The sequence below is a fragment of the Canis lupus genome, chromosome 38 (genome assembly GCF_048164855.1).
Source record: "Canis lupus baileyi chromosome 38, mCanLup2.hap1, whole genome shotgun sequence".
In the NCBI taxonomy this organism is placed as follows: domain Eukaryota; kingdom Metazoa; phylum Chordata; class Mammalia; order Carnivora; family Canidae; genus Canis; species Canis lupus.
In genome coordinates, this window is record NC_132875.1 from 26,521,664 (window position 1) to 26,543,844 (window position 22,181).

Here is a 22,181-nt window from a genome sequence, read left to right on the forward strand (position 1 = left end):
TGATTCTACCTGGGCATCATTGGGACATGGTTACTGTATTACCTCCTGGGACTGACCTGATCCTGGTAACTCTGGTCCTGACTTTGGCCTCTTCTGTACCAGGTGACTGTGGCTCCAGCTGGGCCTCACCTGTACCTGGTGACTCTGATCCTAAGCATGGGCTCACCTGACCTGGTGACTGTGGTTCCCATCGAGACCTCACCTGGACCTCATGTCTCCGGTTACACCTGGGCCTCACCAGGACCTGGTGTCTCTGGTACCCACCTGGGTAGCATCAGGATATGGTTACACTGTTCACTAACACTCATCCAGCCGGACCTAATAACTCTGGTCTTCACCTGGGGCACACGAAGACATGGTGACACTGTTTCCCACCTGGGTCTCACCTGGACATGGTGAGTCGGATCCCCACCTGGTCCTCACCTGTAATTGGTGATTTTCGTTCCCACATGGACATCATGTGGACCTGGTGGCTGCAGTGTTTCTAGCTTCTCATGTACCTCGTGTCTCTGGTCCCGACCGGGGCCTCTCCGGGACCTGGTGAGTGTGGTTGCCACCTGCACCTCACATGTACCTGGTGATTCTGGTCTGCACCTGAGACTACCCTGGATCTGGTGACTGTGGTCTCCACCTGGGCTTCACCTGGATTTGGGGACTCTGGTCCCCATCTGGGCCTCACCTGGCCCTGTTGATATGGTCCTCAACTGTGCAAAATTGGGACCCGGTGACTGTGTTCCACAACTGGACCTCACCTGGACCAGGTGACTCTGGTCCCACTCTGGGTGTCACCGTGCCCTAGTGACTGTGAACCCCACTTTAGCCTGACTTGGACCTGCTGACCCTGGTTGCCACCTGCGCCTGACCTCGAATTGTTGACTCTGGTTCTTTCAAGGGCCTTCCCTGTACCTGGTGATCCTGGTCGCACCTGGCCCACACCTGGACGTGGTGACTCCTGTCACCAATGGGAACTCACCTGGACCTGCTTACTGTGTTCCACACCTGGGCCTCAAGTAGACCTGTTGACCATGGTCCCCAAGCCGGCCTCACATGGACCTGTTGCCTCTGATCCCCACCGGGTCCTCACGTGTACCTGGTATCTCTGGTCCTCACCTGGGCCTCAAGTGGACCTAGTGACTCTGGTCCCTACCTGGGCTTCACATGGATCTGTTGACTCTGGTCCCCAACTGGACTTCACATGGCTCTGGTGACTCTGGACACCACCTGGACCTCTCCTGGACCTGGTGACTCTCTTTGCAACATGGACCTCACCTGGATTTGGTGAATCTGGTCCTCAATTTGGCCTCACCTGGACCTGGTGTCTCTCGTCCCCACTTGGACCTAACTCAGAACTGCTGAATCTTGCCCCACCTAGGCCGCACAGAGACCTGGTGACTCTTGTCCCCAGCTATGCCTCAATTCGACCTGATGAATCTGGTGCTCACATGGGACTCACCTGGTCCTGGGACTCAGCTGGATAGAGTGGCTCTGGTTCTCACAAGGGGCTCACCTGATACTGCTGACTCTGGTCTTATTCTATGCCTCACCAGGACCTGGTGATTCTGTTCCCCATCTGGGCCTGCATGGCCCTAGTGACTCTGGTCCTCACCCAGGCGTCATTGTGACCTGGATACTCTATTCCACACCTGGGCCTCTCTTTGACCAGGGACCTCTGGTTCCATTCTGGGCCTCAAACTAAACTGGTTACTCTGGTTCCCCCTCTGGGCCTCACCCTGCCCTGGTGACTCTGGTCACCCGTTGGGCTTCACTTGGGCCTGTAGAATCTTGTCCTTATCTGTTCCGCACCTGTATCTGGTGACTGGTCGCCACCTGGGCCTCACCTGGACTTGGTGAATCCTGTTGCCTCCTGCGCCTCACCTGGACCTTGTGACTGTGGTCCCACCTGGACCTCACCTGGGTCTGGTGGCTCTGGTTCCCATATGGGGCTCTCCTGGACCTGGTTCCTGTGGTCTCCATCTAGCCTCACCTGGAACACAATGACTCTGATCCATATATGTTCCTCTCCTGGACATGTTGACTCTGGTCCTTACCTGGTCATCATTGGGACCTGGATACTCTATATACCTGGGCCTCACCTGGACCTGGTGACTGTGGTCCCACCTGGGCCTCTCCTGGACGAGGTGACTGGTTCCCACAGGGACCTCACCTGCACCTGGTGACTCAGATCCTCATATGGGCATCATGGGACCAGGGTTCTCAGTTCCACATCGGGGTCTCATCTGTACCTAGTGATTCTCGTCCCCCTATGTGCCTCACCCTGATATGGTGACTCTGGTCCCAACCTGGATGTCACCAGAACCGGGTGACACTGGTCACCCTCTGGGAGTCACCCGGAGCTGGGGACAGTGCTCCTCAAATGGGCCTCAACAGGACCTGGTGCATCTACTCCTCACTAAGGCCTCGTCTGGACCTTGTGACTCTTTTCCCACCTGGCATCAATGGGACATGGTTACTCTTCCCACCTGGGCCTCACATGGACATGATAACTTTGCTCCACACTTTGGCCTCAACTGGTCCTGATGATTCTGGTCCATCGACCTAGGCCTCAATCTGGACCTGGTGACTGTGGTCCCCACCTGGGTCTCACCTGGACCTGGTGACTCTCGTTCCCACATGAACCACACCAGGTCCTGGTGACTGGGTTGTTCTTGTAGAATCACTTTTAACTGGTGACTCCAGTCCCCACTAGGGACTCACGTGAATCGGGTGACTTGGCCTGCAGGTTGGCCTCACATGGACCTGGTTAGTGGGATGCCACTTTGGTCTCACCCATACTTGGTGACTCACTTCTCCACCTGTGCCTCTTGGACCTGGTGAATCTGGTCCTTACCTTGTTCTCTCCCAGACCCGGGGACTCTGGTCACCACGTGGGCCTCACCTGGACCTGGTGATTCCGGTCCCCATCTGGGCCTCACTCAGTCCTGGTGACTTTGTTCCCCACCTTGACCTGATTGCTGTGGACTCTTTCATGGCCTCACCTGGACCTGGTGACTCTGATCCTATCTGCTTGTCACCCAGACCTGGTGACTCTGGTCCTCACCTGGGCATCATTGGTACCTGGTGACTCTGTTCCACACCTGAGTCTCACCTGGACATGAGGCTCTGGACTCTCGAACCACTCTGGGCCTAACCCTGACCTGGTGACTCTGGTCTCCATCTGGATGTCACCTGGACCAGTTGATTCTGGTACCACTCTCGGCTTCAACCAGTTCTGGTGACTCTGGTCCTCAACTGGGCCTCACCTGGACCTATTGAATATGCTCCATCTGGGCCTCATTTGGACCTGGTGTCTGGTTCCTACCTGGGCATCATCGGGACATGGATCCACTGCATGGCCTGTCGGTTTGTCTCAGCTGGACCTGGTAACTCTGGTCCCTACTTGGGAATCATCGGGACACGGTTCCTCTGCATGGCCTCCAGGTTGGCCTCACCTGGACCTAGTGAGTGGGGTTGCCTCCTGGGGCTCACCCATACCTGGTGACAGAGGTCCCCACGTGGGCCTCACTTGGACGTGGTGAATCTGGTCCTTACCTGGTCCTCACCCGTTACTCCTAACTCGGGTCACCACCTGGGAATCACATGAACCTGGTTAATCTGGTCCCCATCTGGTCCTCATCCAGTCTTGGTGACTTTGTCACCCCACCTGGACCTGATTGCTGTGGACTCCTTCTTGGCCTCACCTGGAACTGGTGACTCTGATCCTAACTGGGCCTCACCCAGATCTGGTGACTCTGGTCCTCACCTATGGACCATTAGGACCTGGATACTCTGTTCCACACCTGAGCCTCACCTGGACATGATGACTCTGGATCCCCTCTGGGCCTCACCCTGACATGATGACTCTGGTCCCCATCAGGATGTCACCTAGACTAGGTGAATCTGGTATCCCTCTAGGACACAACTTGACCTGGTGACTCTGGTCCTGAACTGGGCCTCACGGTGACCTAGTGAACATGTTCCCCACCTGCGCCTCATCTGGATCTGGTGACTCTGGTTCTACATGGGAATCACTGGGACCTGGATACTCTCTTATATACCTGGGCCTCACCTGGACCTGGTGACTGTGGTCCCACCTGGGCCTCACCTGGACGAGGTGACTGGTTCCCACATGGACCTCACCTGGACCTGGTGACTCAGATCCTCATATGGGCATCATGGGACCTGGTTTCTCAGTTCCACATCAGGGGCTCACCTGGACATAGTGATTCTCGTCCCCCTCTGGGCCTCACCCTGACATGGTGACTCTGGTCCCCACCTGGATATCACCAGAACCGGGTGACACTGGTCCCCCTCTGGGACTCTCCCGGAGCTGGGGACACTGGTCCTCAGCTGGGCCTCAACAGGACCTGGTGAATCTACTCCTCACTTAGGCCTCGTCTGGACATTGTGACTCTTTTCCCACCTGGCATCAATGGGACATGGTTACTCTTCCCATCTGGGCCTCACCTGGACATGGTAACTTTGCTCCGCACTTTGGCCTCAACTGCTCCTGATGACTCTGGTCCCCCGACCTAGGCCTCAATCTGGACCTGGTGACTGTGGTCCCCACCTGGGTCTCACCTGAACCTGGTGACTCTCGTTCCCACTTGAAACACACCTGGCCCTGTTGACTGTGGTGTTCTTGTAGACTGACATTTACCTGTGACTCCGGTCCCCACTAGGGCCTCACCTGGATCTGGAGACTTTGACCTGCAGGTTGGCCTCACCCTGACCTGGTGACTCTGGTCCCCATCTGGATGTCACCTGGTCCAGGTGATTCTGGTACCCCTCTAGGACTCAACCAGATCTGGTGACTGTGATCCTCAACTGGGCCTCACCTGCACCTAGTGAATATGCTCCATTTGGCCTCATTTGGACCTGGTGACTCTGTTCCCTACCTGGGCATCATCGGTACATGGGTCCATTGCATGGCCTGCAGGTTGGCCTCACCTGGACCTGGTAACTCTGGTTCCTACCTGGGCATCATCGGGACATGTTCCACTGCATGGCCTGCAGGTTGGCTCACCTGGACCTGAGAACTCTAGTCCCTACCTCGGCATCATCGGGACATGGTTCCTCTGCATGGCCTGCAGTTGGCCTCACATGGACCTGGTGAGAGGAGTTGTCACTTGGGCCTCACACATGGCTGGTGACACAGGTCCCCAAGTGGGCCTCACTTGGACCTGATGAATCTGGTCCTTCCCTGGTCCTCACCCGGAACCCGTAACTCTGTTCACTACCTGGGAATCACCTGGACCTGGTGAATCTGGTCCCCATCTGGGCCTCACCCAGTCCTCGGGACTTTGTTCACCACCAGGACCTGATTGCTGTGGACTCTTTGTTGGCCTCACCTGGAACTGGTGACTCTGATCCTATCTGCGGGTCACCCAGACCTGGTGACTCTGGTCCTCACCTGGGCATCATTGGTACCTGGTGACTCTGTACCACACCTGAGCCTCACCTGGACATGATGACTCTGGAACCATTCTCGGCCTCACCCAGACATGGTGACTCTGGTCCTCATCTGGATGTCACCTGGACCAGGTGTTTCTTGTACCCCTCTAGGCCTCAACCATATCTGGTGTCTCTGGTCCTCAACTGGGTCTCACTGGGACCTAGTGATCATGCTCCCCACCTGCGCCCCATCTGGAACTGGTGACTCTGGTTCTACCTGGGCATCATCGGGACATGGTTATTCTATTCCCCACTCGGACTGACCTGATTCTGGTAACTCTGGTCCGGACTTTGGCCTCTTCTGTACCAAGTGACTCTGGCTCCACCTGGGCCACACCTGTAACTGGTGACTCTGATCCTAAACATGGCCTCACCTGACTTTCTGACGGTGGTTCCCATGGGGACCTCACATGGACCTCATGTCTCTCGTCGCACCTGGGCCTCACCAGGACCTGGTGTCTCTGGTACCCATCTGGGTAGCATCAGGATATGGTTACACTGTTCACTAACAGTGACACAGCCGGACGCATTAACTCTGGTCTTCACCTGGGCCACACCTGGATGTGGTGACACTGGTTCCCACCTGGGTCTCACCTGGACATTGTGAATCGGATCCCCATCTGGGCCTCACTTGTAACTGGTGATTCTCGTCCCACATGGACACCATGTCGACCTGGTGGCTGCAGTGTTTCTAGCTTCTCATGTACCTCGTGACTCTGGTCCCCACCAGGGCCTCACCGGGACCTGGTGAGTGTGGTTGCCACCTGCACCTCACATGGACCTGGTGATTCTGGTCTGCACCTGAGACTACCCTGGATCTGGTGACTGTGGTCTCCACCTTGGCTTCACCTGGATTTGGGGACTCCGGTCCCCATCTGGGCCTCAACTGGCCCTGTTGACCATGGTCCTCACTGGGCAAAATTGGGACCTGGTGACTGTGTTCCACAACTGGACCTCACTGGACCAGGTGACTCTGGTCCCCCTCTGGGTCTCACCGTGCCCTAGTGACTGTGAACCCCACTTTGGCCTGACTTGGACCTGCTGACCCTGGTTGCCACGTGCGCCTGACCTCGAACTGTTGACTCTGGTTCTCTCAAGGGCCTCCCCTGTACCTGGTGATCCTGGTCCGCAACTGGGCCCCACCTGAACGTGGTGACCCTTGTCACCACGGGGGACTCACCAGGACCTGCTTACTGTGTTCCACACCTGGGCCTCAAGTACACCTGTTGACCATGGTCCCCAAGGCAGCCTCACATAGACCTGTTTCCTCTGATCCCCACCAGGGCCTCACGTGTACCTGGTAACTCTGGTCCTCACCTGGGCCTCATATGGACCTAGTGACTCTGGTCCCCACCTGGGCTTCACCTGGATCTGGTGACTCTGGTCCCCACCTGGACCTCACCTGGATCTGGTGACTCTGGTCCTAGGTTTGGCTTCACCTGGACCTGGTGTCTCTCATCTCCACTTTGACCTAACTCAGAACTGCTGAATCTTGACCCACCTAGGCCGCACCCAGACCTGGTGACTCTTGTCCCCAGCTTGCCTCAATTCGATCTGATGAATCTGCTCCTCACGTGGGCCTCACATGGACCTGGGACTCATCTGGATAGAGTGGCTCTGGTTCCCACAAGGGGCTCACATGATACTGGTGACTGTGGTCCCACCTGGGCCTCACCTGGACGAGGTGACTGGTTCCCACAGGGACCTCACCTGGACCTGGTGACTCAGGTCCTCATATGGGCATTATGGGACCTGGTTTCTCAGTTCCACATCGGGACCTCACCTGGACCTAGTGATTCTCGTCCCAGTATGGTCCTCACCCTGACGTGGTGACTCTGGTCCCCACCTGGATATTACCAGAACCGGGTGACTCTTGTCCCCCTCTGGGACTCACCCGGACCTGGGGACACAGGTCCTCAACTGGGCCTCAACAGGACCTGGTGAATCTGCTCCTCACTTAGGCCTCGTCTGGACCTTGTGACTCTTTTCCCACCTGGCATCAATAGGACACGGTTACTCTGTTCCCCACCTGGGCCTAACCTGCACACGATAACTTTGCTCCACACTTTGGCCTCAAATGATCCTGATGACTCTCGTCGCCCACCTAGGCCACAATCTGGACCTGGTGACTGTGGTCCCCACCAGGCTCTCACCTGGACATGGTGACTCTCGTTCCCACATGAACCACACTTGGACCTGGTGACTGTGGTGTTCTTGTAGACTCACATTTACCTGGAGACTCTGGTCCCCACCTGGATCTGGTGACTCTTGCCTGCAGGTTGTCCTCACCTGGACCTGGTAACTCTAGTCCCTAGATGGGCATCTTCGGGACGTGGTTCCACTGCAAGGCCTGCAGGATGGCCTCACCTGGACCTGGTGAGTGGGGTTACCACTTGGGCCTCACCCATACTAGGTGACACAGGTCCCCACGTGGGTCTAACTTGGATCTGGTGTATCTGGTAATTCTGGTCACCACCTGAGAATCACCTGGACTGGGTGAATCTGGTAAATCTGGTCACCACCTGGGAATCACGTGGACCTGGTGAATCTGGTCCCCATCTGGGCTTCACCCAGTCCTGATGACTTTGTTCCGCACCTGGACCTGATTGCTGTGGAGTCCTTCTTGACCTCACCTGGAACTGGTGACTCTGATCCTAACTGGGCCTCACCCAGATATGGTGACTCTGGTCCTCACCTATGGAAAATTATGACCTGGATACTCTCTTCCACACCTGAGCCTCACCTGGACATGATGACTCTGGATCCCCTCTGGTCCTCAGCCTGACATGGTGATTCTGGTCCCCATCTGGATTTCACCTGGTCCAGGTGATTCTGGTACCCCTCTAGCGTCAACCAGATCTGGTGACTCTGGTCCTCACCTGGGCCTCACCTGGACCTAGTGAATATAATCCATCTGGGCCTCTTTGGACCTGGAACTCTGGTCCCTACCTGGGCATCATCGGAACATGGTTACTCTGCATTGCCTGCAGGTTGGCCTCACCTGGACCTGGTGAGTGTGGTTGCCACCTGGGTCTTACCCATACCTGGTGACACGGGTCCCCACGTGGGCCACACTTCGACCTGGTGAATCTGGTCCTTACCTGGTCCTCACCCGGAACTGGTAACTCCGGTCATCATCTGGGAATCTCCTGGACCTTGTGAATCTGGTCCCCATCTGGGCCTCCCCAGTCCTGGCGACTTTGTTCCCCACCTGGACCTGATTGCTGTGGACTCCTTCTTGGCCTCACCTGGAACTAGTTACTCTGATCATAAGTGGGCCTCACATAAATCTGCTGAATCTGGTCTTAACCTGTGGACCATTATGACCTGGATACTCTGTTCCACATCTGAGCCTCACCTGGACATGATGACTCTGGAACCACTCTGGGCCTCACCCTGACCTTGTGACTCTGGTCCCCATTAGGATGTAACCTGGACCAGGTGATTCTGGTACCCCTCTAGGCCTCAACCAGATCTGGTGACTCTGGTCCTCAACTGGGACTCACCTGGACTTAGAGAATATGCTCCATCTTGGCCTCATTTGGACCTGGTGACTCTGGTCCCTACATGGGCATCATCGGACATGGTTCTACTACATGGCCTGCAGGTTGGCCTCACCTGGAACTGGTGAGTGGGAATGCCACCTGGGGCTCACCCATACCTGGTGACTCAGGTCCCCATGTCGGCCTCTTGGACCTGGTGATTCTGGTCCTTACCTGGTCCTCTCCCAACCTGGGGTCTCTGGTCATCACCTGGGCCTCACCTGGACAAGGTGAATCTTGTCCCCATCTGGGCCTCACCCAGTCCTGTTTACTTTGTTCCGCACCTGGACCTGATTGCTGTGGACTCTTTCTTTGCCTCACCTGGAACTGGTGACTCTGATCCTATCTGCGCGTCACCCAGATCTGGTGACTCTGGTCCTCATCTGGGCATCATTGGTACCTGGTGAGTCTGTTCCACACCTGAGCCTCACCGGGACATGATGACTCTGGAACATCTCTGGGCCTCACCCTGACCTGGTGACTCTGATTCCCATCTGGATATCACCTTGACCAGGTGATTCTGGTACCCCTCTGGGCCTCAACCAGATCTGGTGACCCTGGTCCTCAACTGGGCCTCACCTGGACCTAGTGAATTTGCTCGATCTGGGCCTCATTTGGACCTGGTGACTCTGGTCCCTACCTGGGCATCATCGGGACATGGTTCCACTTCATGGCCTGCAGGTTGGCCTCACCTGGACCTAGTAACTCTGGTTGCTACATGGGATCATCGGGACACGGTTCCTATGCATGGCCCAAAGGATGGCCTCTCCTGGACCTGGTGAGTGTGGTTGCCACCTGTGCATCACCCATACCTGGGGACACAGGTACCCACTTGGGCCTCACTTGGACCTGGTGAATCTGGTCATTACCTGGTCCTCAGCCGGAACTGGTAACTCTGGTCACCACCTGGGAATCACCTGGACCTGGTGAATCTGGTCCCCATCTGGGCCTCACCCAGTCCTGGTGACTTTGTTCCCCACCTGGACCTGATTGCTGTGGACTCCTTCTTGGCCTCACTGGAACTGGTGACTCTGATCCTAACTGGACCTCAACCAATCTGGTGACTCTTGTCCTCACCTGGGGACCATTATGACCTGGATATTCTGTTCCACACCTGAGCCTCACCTGGACATGATAACTTTGCTCCACACTTGGGTCTCAAATGGTCCTGATGACTCTGGTCCCCCTCCTAGGCGGCAATCTGGACCTGGTGACTGTCGTCCCCACCTGGGCCTCACCTGGACCTGGTGAGTGTGGACCCACATGGGCCTCACCTGGACGAGGTGACTGGTTCCCACAGGGACCTCACCTGGACCTGGTGACTCAGCCCCTCACATGGGCTTCATGGGACCTGGTTTCTCAGTTCCACATCGGGGCCTCACCTGGACCTAGTGATTCTCGTCCCCCTGTGGGCCTCACCCTGAAGTGGTGACTCTGGTCCCCACCTGGATATCACCAGAACGTGGTGACTCTGGGCCCCCTCTGGGACTCAACTGGACCTGGGGAAAGTGGTCCTCAACTGGGCCTCATAGGACTTGGTGAATCTACTCCTCACTTAGGCCTCGTCTGGACCTTGTGACTCTTTTCCCACCTGGCATCAATGGGACATGGTTAATCTGTTCCCCACCTGGGCCTCACATGGACATGATAACTTTGCTCCACACTTTGGCCTCAACTGGTCCTGATGACTCTGTTCCCCCCACCTAGGCCTCAATCTGGACCTGGTGACTGTGGTCCCCACCTGGGTCTCACCTGGATCTGGTGACTCTCGTTCCCACATGAACCACACCTGGACCTGGTGACTGTGGTGTTCTTGTAGACTCACATTTACCTGGTGACACTGGTCCCGACTAGGGCCTCACCTGGATCTTGTGACTCTGGCCTGCCGGTTGGCCTCACCTTGACCTGGTGAGTGGAGTTGCCACCTGGGCCTCACACATAGCTGGTGACTCAATTCCCCTCGTGGGCCTCTTGGACTTGGTGAATCTGGTCCTTACCTGGTCCTGTCCCAGACCCGGGGACTCTGGTCACCACCTGGGAATCACCTGGGCCTAGTCAATCTGGTCCCCATCTGGGCCTCCACGAGTCCTGGTGACTTTGTTCCCCACCTTGACCTAATTGCTGTGGACTCTTTCATGGCCTCACCTGGACCTGGTGACTCTGATCCTATCTTCGTGTCACCCAGACCTGGTGACTCTGGTCCTCACCTGGGCGTCAATGGTACCTGGTGACTCTGTTCCACACCTGAGCCTCACCTGGACATGAGGCTCTGGACTCTGGAACCACTCTGGGCCTAACCCTGACCTGGTGACTCTGGTCTCCATCTGGATGTCACATGGACCAGGTGATTTTTGTACCCCTCTAGGCCTCAACCAGTTCTGGTGATTCTGGTCCTCAACTGGGCCTCACCTGGACCTATTGAATATGCTCCATCTGGGCCTCATTTGGACCTGGTGACTCTCTTCCCTACCTGGGCATCATCGGGACATGGTTCCACTGCATGGCCTTTAGGTTGGCCGCACCTGGACCTGGTAACTGTGGTTCTACCTGGGCATCATCGGGACACTCTTCCTCTGCATTGCCTGCAGGGTTGCCTCACCTGGACCTGGTGAGTGGGGTTGCCACTTGGGCCTCACCCATACCTGGTGACCCAGGTGCCCACGTGAGACTCACTTGGACCTGGTGAATCTGGTCCTTACCTGGTCCTCACCCGGAACTGCTAACTCTGGTCACCACCTGGGAATCACCTGGGTCTGGTGAATCTGGTCCCCATCTGGGCCTCACCCAGTCCTGGTGATTTTGTTCCCCACCTGGACCTGATTGCTGTGGACTCCTTCTTGGCCTCACTTGGAAGTGGTGACTCTGATCGTAGCTGGGCCTCACCCAGATCTGGTGACTCTGGTCCTCACCTGTGGACCATTATGACCTGGATACTCTGTTCCACACCTGAGCCTCACCTGGACATAATGACTCTGGATTCACTCAAGGCCTCACCATGACATGGTGACTCTGGTCCCCATCTGGACGTCCCCTAGACCAGGTGATTCTGGTACCCCTCTAGGCGTCAACTAGACCTGGTGACTCTGGTCCTCATCTGGGCCTCACCTGGACCTACCTAATATTCTCCCCACCTGCGCCTCGATAGTTCTGGTGACTCTGATTCTACCTGGGCATCATTGGGACATGGTTACTGTATTACCCACTGGGACTGCCCTGATCCTGGTAACTCTGGTCCTGACTTTGGCCTCTTCTGTAACAGGTGACTCTGGCTCCACCTGGGCCTCACCTGTACCTGGTGACTCTGATCCTAAGCATGGCCTCAACTGACCTGGTGAATGTGGTTCCCATCGGGACCTCACCTGGACCTCATATCTCCGGTTACACTTGGGCCTCACCAGGACCTGGTGTCTCTGGTACCCACCTGGGTAGCATCAGGATATGGTTACACTGTTCACTAACACTCATCAAGCAGGACCTAATAACTCTGGTCTTCACCTGGGGCACACCAGGACATGGTGACACTGGTTCCCACCTGGGTCTCCCCTGGACATGGTGACTCAGATCCCCAATGGTCCTCACCTGTAACTGGTGATTCTCGTTTCCACATGGACATCATGTGGACCTGGTGGCTTCAGTGTTTCTAGCTTCTCATGTAACTCGTGACTCTGGTCCCCACCAGGCCCTCACCGGGACTTGGTCAGTGTGGTTGCCACCTGCATCTCACCTGCACCTGGTGATTCTGGTCTGCACCTGAGACTACCCTGGATCTAGTGACTGTGGTCCCCACCTGGGCTTCACCTGGATTTGGGGACTCCGGTCCCCATCTGGGGCTCACATGGCCCTGTTGACCATGGTCCACAACTGGGCAAAATTGGGACGCGGTGACTGTGTTCCACAACTGGAACTCACCTGGACCACGTGACTCTGGTTCCCCTCTAGGTCTCACCGTGCCCTAGTGACTGTGAAACCCACTTTGGCCTGACTTGGACCTGCTGACCCTGGTTCCCACCTGCGACTGACGTCGAACTGTTGACTCTGGTTCTTTCAAAGGCCTCCCCTGTACCTGGTGATCCTGGTCCCCACCGGGCCTCACCTGGACGTGGTGACTCTTGTCACCACTGGGGACTCAACTGGACCTGCTTACTGTGTTCCACACCTGGGCCTCAATAAACCGGTTGACCATGGTCCCCAAGCCTACCTCACATGGACCTGTTGCCTCTGATCCCCACCGGGGCCTCACGTGTACGTGGTTACTCTGGTCCTCACCTGGGCATCATTGGTTCTGGTGACTCTGTTCCACACCTGAGGCTCCCCTGGACATGATGACTCTGGATCTCCCTGGCTATCAACCTGACCTGGTGACTCTGGTCCCCATATGAATGTCACCTGGACCAGGGGATTATGGTACCCCTTTGGGCCTCAACCAGGTCTGGTGACTCTGGTCCTCAAATGGGCCTCACCTGGACCTAGTGAATATGCTCCATCTGGGCCTCCTTTGGACCTGGTGACTCTGGTCCCTACCTGGGCATCATCGGGACATGGTTCCACTGCATGGCCTGTAGGTTGGCCTCACCTGGACCTGGTAACTCTCGTCCCTACCTGGGCATCATTGGGACCTGGTTCCTCTGCATGGCCTGCAGGTTGGCCTCACCTGGACCTGGTGAGTGGGTTTCTCACCTGGGTCTCACCCTTGCCTAGTGAAACAGGTCCCCACGTGGGCCTCACTTGGACCTGGTGAATCTGGTCCTTACCTGGTGGTCACCCGGAACTGGTAACTCTGGTCACCACATGGGAATCACCTGGGCCTGGTGAATCTGGTCCCCATCTGGGCCTCACCCAGTCCTGTTGACTTTCTTCCCCACCTGGACCTGATTGCTGTGGAGTCCTTCTTGGCTAACCTGGAACTGCTGAATCTGATGCTAACTGGGCTTCACCCAGATCTGGTGACTCTGGTCCTCACCTGTGGACCATTATGACCTGGATACTCTGCTCCACACCTGAGCCTCACCTGAATATGTTGACACTGGATCCCCTCTGGGCCTCAGCCTGAGATGGGGACTCTGGTCCCCATCTGGATGTCACCAGACCAGGTGAATCTGGTACCCCTCTAGGCCTCACCTAGACCTGGTGACTCTGGTCCTCAACTGGGCCTCAACGGGACCTAGTGAACATGCTCCCCACCTGTGCCACATCTGGGCCTGGTGACTCTGGTTCTACCTGGGCATCATCGGGACATGGTTACTCTATTTCCACTTGGAGTGACCTGATCCTGGTAAGTCTGGTCCTGACTGGCCTCTTCTGTACCAGGTGACTCTGGCTCCACCTGGGCCTCACCTGGAACTGGTGACTCTGATCCTAAGCATGGCCTCACCTGACCTGGTGACTGTGGTTCCCATCGGAACCTCACCTGGACCTCATGTCTCTGGTCCAAACTGGGCCTCACCAGGACCTGGTGTCTCTGGTATCCACCTTGGTAGCATCAGGATACGGTTACACTGTTCACTAACAGTGACCCAGCCGGACCTGTTAACTCTGGTCTTGACCTGGTCCACACCTGAACATGGTGACACTGGTTCCCACCAGGGTCTCACCTGGACATGGTGAGTCAGATCCCCACCTGGTCCTCACCTGTAACTGGTGATTCTCATTCCCACATGGACATTATGTGGAACTGGTGGCTGCAGTGTTTCTAACTTCTCATGTACCTCGAGCATCTGGTCCGCACCAGGGACTCACCGGGACCTGGTGTGTGTGGTTGCCACCTGCACCTCACCAGCACCTGATGATACTGGTCTGCACCTGAGACTACCCTGGATCTTGTGACTGTGGTCCCCACCTGGGCTTCACCTGGATTTGGGGTCTCCGGTCCCAATCCGGGCCTCACCTGGCCCTGTTGTCCATGGTCTTCAACTGGACAAAATTGAGACCCGGTGACTGTGTTCCACAACTGGACCTCACATGGACCACGTGACTCTGGTCCCCCTCTGGGTCTCACCGTGCCCTAGTGACTGTGAACCCAACTTTGGCCTGACTTGGACGTGCTGACCCTGGTTGCCACCTGCGCCTGACCTCGAACTGTTGACTCAGGTTCTTTCAAATGCCTCCCCTGCACCTGGTGATCCTGGTTCCCAATTTGGCCTCAACTGGACGTGGTGACTCTTGTCACTACTGGGGACTCACCTAGACAGGCTTACAGTGTTCCACACCTGGGCCTCAAGTAGAACTCTTGACCATGGTCCCCAAGCCTGCCTCACATGGACCAGTTGCCTCTGATACCTACCAGCGCCTGACGTGTACCTGGTAACTCTGGTCCTCACCTGGGCCTCATCTGTACCTAGTGACTCTGGTCCCCACCTGGGCTTCACCTGGACCTGGTGAATCTGGTCCCCATCTGGGCCTCACCCAGTCCTCGTGACTTTGTTCCCCACCTGGACCTGATTGCTGTGGACTCCTTCTTGGCCTCACCTGGAACTGGTGACTCTGATCCTAACTGGGGCTCACCCAGATCTGGTGACTCTGGTCCTCACCTGTGGACCATTATGATCTGGATCTCTGTTCCACACCTGAGCCTCACCTGGACATGATGACTCTGGGTCCCCTCTGGGCCTCACCCTGACATGGTGACTCTGCTCCCCATCTGGATGTCACCTAGACCAGGTGAATCTGGTACCCCTCTAGGCCTCAACTAGACCTGGGTATTCTGGTCCTCAAGTGCGCCTCACCGAGACCTAGAGAATATGCTTCCCACCTACTCCTCATCTGGACCTGGTGACTCTGGTTCTACCTGGGCATCATCAGGACATGGTTACTCTATTCCCCACTGGGACTGACCTGATCCTGGTAACTCTGGTCCTGACTTTGGCCTCTTCCGTACCAGGTGACTCTGGCTCCTCCTGGGCCACACCAGTAACTGGTGACTCTGATCCTAAGCATGGCCTCACCTGACCTGGTGACTGTGGTTCCCATCGGGACCTCACCTGGACCTCATATCTCTGGTCCCACCTGGGCCTCACCAGGACCTGGTGTCTCTGGTACCCACCAGCGTAGCATCAGTATATGGTTACACTGTTCACTAACAGTGACCCTGCCGGACCTATTAACTCTGGTATTCACCTGGGCCACACCTGGACATGGTGACACTGGTTCCCACCTGGGTCTCACCTGGACATGGTGAGTCGGATCCCCACCTGGTCCTCACCTGTAACTGGTGATTCTCGTTCCCATATGGACATACTATGGACCTAGTGGCTGCAGTGTTTCTAGCTTCTCATGTACCTCGTGACTCTGGTCCCCACCAGGGCCTCACCGGGACCTGGTGAGTGTGGTTGCCACCTGCAACTCACCTGGACTTGGTGATTCTGGTCTGCACCTGAGACTACCCTGGATCTGGTGACTGTGGTCCCCACCTGGTCTTCACCTGGATTTGGGGACTCCGGTCCCCATCAGGGCCTCACCTGGCCCTGTTGACCATGGTCCTAAACTGGGCACAATTGGGGCCCGGTGACTGTGTTCCACAAATGGACCTCACCTGGACCAGGTGACTCTGGTCCCCCTCTGGGTCTCACCGTGCCCTAATGACTGTGAACCCCACTTTGGCCTGACTTGGACCTGCTGACCCTGGTTGCCACCTGCGCTTGACTTCGACCTGTTGACTCTGGTTCTTTCTTTTTTCTTTTTTAATTTATTTTTTATTATTGGTGTTCTATTTACTAACATACAGAATAACCCCCAGTGCCCCTCAGTCTGTCACTCCCACCCCCCGCCCTCCTCCCCTTCTACCACCCCTAGTTCGTTTCCCAGAGTTAGCAGTCTTTACGTTCTGTCTCCCTTTCTGATATTTCCCACACATTTCTTCCCCCTTCCCTTATATTCCCTTTCACTATTATTTATATTCTCCAAATGAATGAGCACATATAATGTTTGTCTTTATCCGACTGGCTTACTTCACTCAGCATAATACCCTCCAGTTCCATCCACGTTGAAGCAAATGGTGGGTATTTGTCATTTCTAATAGCTGAGTAATATTCCATTGTATACATAAACCACATCTTCTTTATCCATTCATCTTTCGTTGGACACCGAGGCTCCTTCCACAGTTTGGCTATCGTGGCCATTGCTGCTATAATTATCGGGGTGCAGGTGTCCCGGCGTTTCATTGCATTTGTCTCTTTGGGGAAAATCCCCAACAGTGCAATTGCTGGGTCGTAGGGCAGGTATTTTTTTAACTGTTTGAGGAACCTCCACACAGTTTTCCAGAGTGGCTGCACCAGTTCACATTCCCACCAACAGTGTATGAGGATTCCCTTTTCTCCGCATCCTCTCCAACATTGGTTGTTTCCTGTCTTGGTAATTTTCCCCATTCTCACTGGTGTGAGGTGGTATCTCATTGTGGTTTTGATTTGTATTTCCCTGATGGCAAGTCATGCAGAGCATTTTCTCATGTGCATGTTGGCCATGTCTATGTCTTCCTCTGTGAGATTTCTGTTCATGTCTTTTGCCCATTTCATGATTGGATTGTTTGTTTCTTTGGTGTTGTGTTTGATAAGTTCTTTATAGATCTTGGAAACTAGTCCTTTATCTGATATGTCATTTGCAAATATCTTCTTCCATTCTGTAGGTTGTCTTTGAGTTTTGTTGACTGTATCCTTTGCTGTGCAAAAGCTTCTTATCTTGATGAAGTCCCAATAGTTCATTTTTGCTTTTGTTTCTTTTGCCTTCGTGGAGTATCTTGCAAGAAGTTACTATGGCCGAGTTCAAAAAGGGTGTTGCCTGTGTTCTTCTCTAGGGTTTTGATGGAATCTTCTCTCACATTTAGATCTTTCATCCATTTTGAGTTTATCTTTGTGTATGGTGAAAGAGAGTGGTCTAGTTTCATTCTTCTGCATGTGGATGTCCAATTTTCCCAGCACCATTTATTGAAGAGACTGTCTTTCTTCCAATGGATAGTCTTTCCTCCTTTATCGAATATTAGTTGCCCATAAAGTTCAGGGTCCACTTCTGGATTCTCTATTCTGTTTCACTAATCTATGTGTCTGTTTTTGTGCCAGTAGACTCTAGTTCTTTCAAGGGCCTCAACTGTACTTGGTGATCCTGGTCCCCACCTGGGCCTCACCTGGACGTGGTGACCCTTTTCACCACCGGGGACTCACCTGGACCTCCTTACTGTGTTACACACCAGGGCCTCAAATAGACCTGTTGACCATGGTCCCCAAGCCGGCCTCACATGGACCTGTTGCCTCTGATCCCCACCGGGGCCTCACGTGTACCTGGTAACTCAGGTCCTCACCTGGGCCTCATCGGGACCTAGTGACTCTGGTCCCACCTGGGCTTCACGTGGATCTGGTTACTCTAGTCCCCACCTGGACCTCTCCCGGACCTGGTGACTCTCTTTCCAACATTGACCTCACTTGGATCTGGTGACTCTGGTCCCTCTCTGGGTCTCACCGTGCCCTAATGACTGCGAACCCCACTTTGGCCTGACTTGGACCTGCTGACCCTGGTTGCCACCTGCGCTTGACTTCGACCTGTTGAGTCTGGTTCTTTCAAGGGCCTCCCCTGTACCTGGTGATCCTGGTCCCCACCTGGGACTCACCTGGACGTGGTGACTCTTGTCACCACCGGGGACTCACCTACCTGCTTACTGTATTCCACACCAGGGCCTCAAGTAGACCAGTTGACCATGGTCCCCAAACCGGCCTCACATGGACCTGTTGCCTTGATCCCCACCGGGGCCTCATGTGTACCTGGTAACTCTGGTCCTCACCTGGGCCTCATCTGGACCTAGTGACTCTGATCCCCACCTGGGATTCACCTGGATCTGGTGACTCTGGTCCCCACCTGGACTTCACCTGAATCTGGTGTCTCTGGTCCCCACCTGGATCTCTCTTGGACCTGCTGACTCTCTTTCCAACATGGACCTCACCTGGATCTGGTGACTCTGGTCCTCAGTTTGGCCTCACCTGGACCTGACGTCTCTCGTCCCTACTTTGACCTAACTCAGAACTGCTGAATCTTGCCCCACCTAGGCCGCACCCATACCTGGTGACTCTTGTCCCCAGGTATGCCTCATTTCGACCTAATGAATCTGGTCCTTACGTGAGCCTCACGTCACCTGGGACTCAGCTGGATAGAGTGGCTCTGGTTCCCGCAAGGGACTCAAATGATACTGCTGACTGTGGTCTTATTCTATGCCTCACCAGGACCTAGTGATTCTGTTCCCCATCTGGGCCTGCATGGCCCTAGTGACTTTGGTCCTTCCAGGCATCATTGGGACCTGGATACACTATTCCACACCTGGGCCTCACTCTGACTAGGGACCTCTGGCCACATTCTTGGCCTCAAACTAAACTGGTTACTGTGGTTCTCCCTCTGGGAATGACCCTTACCTGGTGACTCTGGTCACCCCTTGGGCTTCATTTGGGCCTGGTGAATCTGGTCCTTAGCTTGTCCTCACTTGGATCTGGTGACTGGTCGCCACCTGGGCCTCACCTGGACTTGGTGAATCCTGTTGCCACCTGCGCCTCACCTGGACCTTGTGACTCTGGTCCCACCTGGAAGTCACCTGGATCTGGTGGCTCTGGTTCCCATATGGGGCTCTCCTGGACCTGGTTCCTGTGGTCTCCATCAGGCATCAACTGGAACAAAATGACTCTGATCCATATTTGGGCCTCTGCTGGACCTGTTCACTCTGGTCCTTACTTGGGCATCATTGGGACCTCGATACTCATTATATTCCTGGGCCTCACCTGGACCTGTTGACTGTGGTCCCACCTGGGCCTCACCTGGACGAAGTGACTGGTTCCCACATGGACGTCACCTGGACCTGGTGACTCAGGTCCTCATATGGGAATCATGGGACCTGGTTTCAGTTCCACATCGTGGCCTCACCGGGACCTAGTGAATCTCGTCCCCCTCTGGGCCTAACCCTGACGTGGTGACTCTGGTCCCCTCCTGGATATCACCAGAACCGGGTGACTCTGGTCCCCCCCTGGGACTTACCCGGAGCTGGGGACACTGGTCCTCAACTGGGCCTCAACAGGATCTGTTGAATCTACTCCTCACTTAGGCCTCGTCTGGACCTTGTGACTCTTTTCCCACCTGGCATCAATGGGACATGGTTACTCTGTTCTCCACCTGGGCCTCACTTGGACATGATGACTTTGCTTCATTCTTTGGCCTCAACTGGTCCTGATGACTCTTGTCCCCCCATTAGGCCTCAATCTGGACCTGGTGACTGTGGTCCCCACCTGGGTCTCACCTGGACCTGTTGAATCTCGTTCCCACCTGTAATACACCTGGACCTGGTGACTGTAGTTTTCTTGTAGACTCACATTTACCTGGTGACTCCGGTCCCCACTAGAGCCTCACCTGGATCTGGTGACTCTGGCCTGCAGGTTGGCCTCACCTGGACCTGGTGAGTGCGGTTGCCACCTGGGCATAACCCGTACATGGTGACTCAGGTCCCCACGTGGGCCTCTTGGACCTGGTGAATCTGGTCCTTATCTGGTCCTAACCCAGACCCGGGGACACTGGTCACCACCTGGTTTTCACCTGGACCTGGTGAATCTGGTCCCCATCTGGGCCTCACCCAGTCCTGGTGACTTTGTTCCCCACCTGGACCTGATTGCTGTGGACACTTTCTTGGCCTCACCTGGAACTGGTGACTCGGAACCTATCTGCGAGTCACCCAGATCTGGTGACTCTGTTCCTCACCTGAGCCTCACCTGGACATGATGCCTCTGGAACCTCTCTGGGCCTCTTCGTGACCTGGTGACTCTGGTCCCCATGTGGATGTTACCTGGACCAGGTGATTCTGGTACCCCTCTAGGCATCAAGCAGATCTGGTGACTCTGGTCCTGATCTGGGCCTCACATGGACCTAGTGAATTTGCTCCATCTGGGCCTCATTTGGACCTGGTGACTCTGGTCCCTACCTGGGCATCATCGCGACATGGTTCCACTGCATGGCCTGCAGGTTTGCCTCACCTGGACCTGGTAACTCTGATGTCTACCTGGGCATCATCGAGACATGGTTCCTCTGCTTGGCCTGCAGGTTGGCCTGACCTGGACCTGGTGAGTGGGGTGGCAACCTGGGCCTCACACATGCAATGTGACACAGGTCCCCACGTGGGTCTCACTTGGACCTGGTGAATCTCGTCCTTTCCTGGTGCTCATCCGGTACTGGTATTTCTGGTCACCACCTGGCAATCACATGGACTTGGTGAGTCTGGTCCCCGTCTGGGCCTCACCCAGTCCTGGTGACTTTGTTCCCCACCTGGACCTGATTGCTGTGGACTCTTTCTTGACCTCACCTGAAACTGGTGACTCTGATCCTATCTGCGCGTCACACAGACCTGGTGACTCTGGTCCTCACCTGGGCATCATTGGTACCTGGTGACACTGTTCCACACCTGAGCCTCACCTGGACATGATGACTCTGGACCTCTCTGGGCCTCACCCTGACCTGGTGACTTTGGTCCCCATCTGGATGTCACCTAGACCAGGTGAATCTGGTACCCCTCTAGGCCTCAAAAAGACTGGGAGAATCTGGTCCTTAACTGGGCCTCACCGGGACCTAGTGAATATACTCCCGACCTGCGACTCATCTGTACGTGGTGACTCGGGTTCTACCTGGGCATCATCGGGACATGGTGACTCTATTCCCCACTGGGACTGACCTGATCCTGGTAACTCTGGTCCTGACTTTGGCGTCTTCCCTACTTGGTGACTCTGGCTCGACCTGGGTCTCACCTGTAACTGGTGACTCTGATCCTAAGCATGGCCTCACCTGACCTGGTGACTGTGGTTCCCATCGGGACCTCACCTGGACCTCATGTCTCTGGTCCCACCTAGGCCTCACCAGGACCTGGTGTCTCTGGTACCCACATGGGTAGCATCAGGATATGGTTACACTGTTCACTAACAGTGACCCAGCCAGATATTAACTCTGGTCTTCACCTGGGCCACACCTGGACATGGTAGCACTGGTTCCCTCTTGGGTCTCACGTGGACCTGTGATTCAGTTCCCTGCCTGGTCCTCACCTGTAACTGGTGATTCTCGTTCCCACATGGACATCATGTGGATCTGGTGGCTGCAGTGTTTCTAGCTTCTCATGTACCTCGTGACTCTGGTCCCCACCAGGGCCTCACTGGGACCTGTTGAGTGTGGTTGCCACCTGCACCTCACCTG